The sequence below is a fragment of the Triticum dicoccoides genome, chromosome 2A, assembly GCF_002162155.2.
Source record: "Triticum dicoccoides isolate Atlit2015 ecotype Zavitan chromosome 2A, WEW_v2.0, whole genome shotgun sequence".
In the NCBI taxonomy this organism is placed as follows: Eukaryota; Viridiplantae; Streptophyta; class Magnoliopsida; order Poales; family Poaceae; genus Triticum; species Triticum dicoccoides.
Window position 1 is genome coordinate 387585029 of NC_041382.1, and position 5303 is coordinate 387590331.

Here is a 5303-nt window from a genome sequence, read left to right on the forward strand (position 1 = left end):
GACACAACGAGACCATTGTAAAACCAACCGTGAATAGGCGGACCACTAGACGTCGAACCCCAATTTCATATCATATCTCTGTTGAAAAGATATCCTAAGAGCTACTTGAATTCCCACTTATAAACTCCCGAAACTTTCCGGTTATGCAATCAGGTGTTGGGGATACAGGGGAAGCATAATATCTCACCCAAAACTAGCAAATCCTACATCCAGCTGTATCCATCCTTCAACACATAACCAAGAAACCTTCGGAAATCGTCTACCTCAACCTTCGAAAAGCATCCGTTATACGAGTTATGGCAATACTCCCGAACTCCCGCCCCAGTACTGGGTGGCGTCGAGGTTATCTCACCAACAACTGCATAAAAGAGATTTTCGATGTCGGCGAAACTAATCTCAGGTATTCCAGAACTGCAACGACAAAATTGTGACGACAACACCTCGGAGCTCAACTCCCCGGGACACTACCACAACCCCCAAATGACAGGAGGCACCAAGAACAATGTTCTCGTCACAAATTGATCGGAACGATTCCAAGATACCCGCGTGATCCTAATTTTTTTTAGTGAAATTTGAGAAGAGAAGAGTCAAAACTCTATGTCAGGATGCCTTACCAGAGCGATGAAGGGACTGGGGAGTAAAAGAATTCCTAACTCTCCGATATATATAATCCTAAATGAATAAAAACATTTTTCTAGACTCAATAACGCCAGCGATTCGATCAAGCAGGGGCTCCTAAGGTCGGGGAAGGCTCTGATACCAACTTGTAACGCCCTCGATGCGGCTATATCTCCCACGTGTCGAAGCACGACTTAGAGGCATAACCGCATTGAAAGCAATGTCGCAAGTGAGGTAATCTTCGCAAACAACCCATGTAATACAATAAGGGAAAAGATACATAGTTGGCTTACAATCGCCACTTCACACAAATACATGAATAAAGCATTACATCATCCAAATATAATCAAGGTCCGACTACGGAACCAAAATAAAAGAAGAACCCCAAATGCGACAAGGTCCCCGATCGACCCCAACTGGGCTCCACTACTGATCAACTAGAACGAAACAACACAAAGGACAAGATCTTCATCGAGCTCCTCCTGAGCTTGGTTGCGTCTTCTGCACAGACTCGTCGGCACCTGCAAACTGGTTTTGGAAGTATCTGTGAGTCACGGGGACTCAACAATCTCACACCCTCGCGATCAAGACTATTTAAGCTTAAGGGTAAGGTAAAGGTATGAGGTGGAGCTACAGCAAGCGACTAGCATATGTGGTGGCTAGCATACACAAATGAGAGCGAGAAGAGAAGGCAAAGCACGATCGAACAACTATGATCAAGAAGTGATCCTAGAACAACCTACGTCAAGCATAACTCCAACATCGTGTTCACTTCCCGGACTCCGCTGGAAAGAGACCATCACGGTTACACACGCAGTTGTTGGATTTTAAATAAGGTCAACTTCAGGTTTTCTACAATCGGACATTAACAAATTCCCATCTGCCCATAACCGCGGGCACGGCTTTCGAAAGTTCAAATCCCTGTAGGGGTGTCCCAACTTAGCCCATCACAAGCTCTCACAGTCAACGAAGGATATTCCTTCTAGCGGGAAGACCTGACCAGGCTCGGAATCCCGGTTACAAGACATTTCGACAATGGTAAAACAAGTCCAGCAACACCGCCCGAATGTGCCGACAAATCCCGATAGGAGCTGCACATATCTCGTTCTCAGGGCACACTCAGATGAGACATCCTACGAGTAAAACGAACCCTCAAGTTGCTCCGAGGTGACCCCGCAGTCTACTCGGTCGGACCAACACTCAGAGGAGCAGTGGCCCGGGGGGGGGGGGGTTAAAATAATGATGACCCTCAGGAGCGCGACTCCCAAGGGAAAAGAAAAAGGCTAGGTGGCGAATGGTAAAACCAATGTTGGGCATTGCTGGAGGAGTTTTATTCAAGGCGAACTGTCAAGGGGTTCCCATTATAACCCAACTGCGTAAGGAACGCAAAAACTGGGAACATAACACCGATATGAAAGAAACTAGGGCGGCAAGAGTGGAACAAAACACCAGGCATAAGGCCGAGCCTTCCACCCTTTACAAAGTATATAGATGCATTAATTAAATAAGAGATAAAGTGATATCCCAACAAGTAAACATGTTCCAACAAGTAACAACATGTGCATGTTCCAACAAGGAACAAACTTCAACCTTCACCTGCAACTAACAACGCTATAAGAGGGGGTGAGCAAAGCGGTAACATAGCCAAACAATGGTTTGCTAGGACAAGGTGGGTTAGAGGCTTGGTTCAACAATATGGGAGGCATCATTAGCAAGTGGTAGGTATCGCAGCATAGGCATAGCAAAAGAGCGAGCATCTAGAAAGCAAAGATAGAAGTGATTTCGAGGGTATGGTCATCTTGCCTGAGATCCCGCAAGGAAGAAGAACGAGTCCATGAAGAAGACAAACGGACGTAGTTGAATGAATCCTCACAAACGTGACGTTATCGGAACCAACCCAAAGAAGCAACACCGGAAAGAAGCAAACAACATAGTAAACAACCACCACATAGATATGGCATGATGCATAACCAAGTATGATGCATGTCCAGTTTAATGAGGCATGGCATGGCAAAAAGCACAAACAACCCTACAAATTAAGTGGAGCTCAATATGCAACTGGATGCATATTGACGGAACACCACATTTGAGTTACTTAGTTTGATCTCGTTTATGTACCCAATAAGATTAAATGTTGTTTAGCATGGCAAGGGGTGAAGCAAAGTAAAACTACCTATCTAGTCAAGTTTAAATGAGGCCGGGAACAACAAACAACAAATCCGGAAACTCCTCATGAGCATATTTTGGTTATGGTACTGCTCTGCCCTAAACCCAATTTTATAGTTGTTAAACATGCAAAGAGATGCCACCATGTTAAACTAGGCAAAATTCTACCCCATTTACATATAAAGTTTATTAAATTCCGAGTTACGGTTATTTAGTTATGAATTAAATCATTTTAGCATGGCATATGAGCAAATTTAAACAAACAACACTTTAAACATTTTAAACATGGGTGAAAGTTGAATAATATTAAACTAGACAAAATTATAAGCAAGTTTCATATTAAGTTTGTATTAATCCGATGCACGGTTTGTGAGATATTAAATGCATGAAGTTGAAGGTCTTTTATGCAAATCTGTCTTTACTGGATAAAAGAGAAAAACACAGCAACAGGAAAAAACAATACTGGGCCAAGTCTTGTTGGCCCAACAGGAACAGGGGAGAGGCTAGGCATGTCCTCACCCATGGGCCTTGGCCCAGCTGATGGAGAGGGGAGGTCGGCAGGGCGCTGGCAGGCCGGCCCACTCGGGTACTGGATCGGTCGTGCCCCTGCCGATTCCACTGGATCGAGGCAGGGGCGAGCGCGGTCAACGGAGGCATTTCTCCCGCTCGTTCATGAAGCATAGGTCGTAGGGGGGCGGCGGCCGAGCAACAGCGGAGGGCGGTGGATCCAGCGGGTGACGCGGCAGGGGAAGCAGGAGCCATCGATGTCGTCTCCGTCGCGGATGCAAGCGCGCGGCGGTGCAGGCTCGTTCGACAGGGAAACAGCAGCAGCAAGTTCAGGACAATGCACGGCGGGAACGATTGCCGGCGATGTGGGTCTTGGGCGTGACGCTGGAGATGGTGGGGCTCCCGGTGACAAGGACAAGGCGAGGAGTGGATCCAGGCAGAGGCGGCCAGGCACTTGGCGCGGGGTCATGGGGCTCCGGCAGCAGGGAGGCGGATCCGATGGAGCTTGTGCCCCGGCGAGCTACTGCTTGTTGTTGGTCGGGCGCGGACGACGAGGCCCTTATTTGGCGGGGTTCAAGTCGGCAGAGGAGGCAGCAGCTGGGCGGAGCTGGAGGCCAAGGCAGCGGCGTCCTGATAGAAGCAGAGGTCGTAGGCAGCAGCAGGAGTAGGTGCGCGAAGCAGTGGACGGCGCCAAGCTCGTACGTGGCGACAGAACACAGAGGTGCCGAGCTACAAGGAACCGGAGATGGATCCGGCGTGGCTCACCGGATCTGGCGCGCGAGGGGCTCGGGAGGGCACCACGACGCCGGTGTTCTCCTGTAAAAAAGCAAGACCAAGATGTTGAGAGGAGGGAGAGAAAAATTGGGAAGGAAGAAGAAGCAGGGGAGGAAGGAGAGGGTTCCTGTGGGAGTCACCGGCGGCAGGGCTCATCGGATCTGACGACTCCATGGAGGGAGGAGAGGGGATCAGGTGCGACTGCGCTGAAAACCAGGAGGGGGTCGGAGGCTGCTTGGGTTGGGGAATGGATCCCGGGAGATTTGAGTGGGTGGCGGCGCATGATGGGATGGATGGGACATACGGGCTAAAATCTAGGGATTAGTCTAGGGTTGCCACTATATATAGCAAGCCGGATAGGTTTAGGGGGTATAAGGTCCCTCCGATCGTAATCGGACGGACGGGAAAAATAGCTTAGTTAGCCCAAATAAGGAAACGGTGATATTTTGTAGATGTTTGGGGATGTTTAGGATCCAACGGTGACGACTGTCCAGGTCGGGTCCGGGACCGATTTCGGACGCGCGCGGGAGGAGTGCCGCGGGCTGACTAGAGAGGTTAGGTTGGACCTCGCGGTAGGTCATGGGCTGTGTAGACGGTCTCGAGCTAATAGAAGAGAAGAGAGGGAGGTCCGACGACTGTTTCCGGAGACCGAAAACGTCCGGCGTTAGACCGGCTATACTGCCGCTATAGTTAATCGTTGGGGTGTCAAATGAACTCCGATTGCGATGAAACTTGGCAGGCGGCCTACCTACACTATAATAAGACCGCACGTCAACTTTCAACCCATCCCGAGAACATTTTCCGGCCACTTATAAAAATACTATTTCGGACGTGCCGCGGGCGCGTGCAAGCGTGTCTGGGCTCAGAACGGGCAACGGAGGGAACTGGGGGAACTCGGACGGATGTAGGTTTTGAAAACATGATGATGCGATGCACATGATGACATGATGAAATGCAACACGCAAGCAAATGACCTGGCAATAGCAGCGAATAACTCGAAGACACCTGGCACAACGGTCTCGGGGCGTCACAGTTTTAAAGTTCCGTTCGCAATTTCTTCAGCTGACAAGGACACAATGAAGATTTTGAACGAGTTTCAAATAGAACGCACATGAAGAATTTGTGAATAGATTGGGTTGAGTATAGCAAAGAGGGGAAGGGTCCGATCACATTCACTTAGCAGAGAAACCAACTTGAAGAATTAGCAATAAGTGAATGCTGTAGAGGACATAAACTTA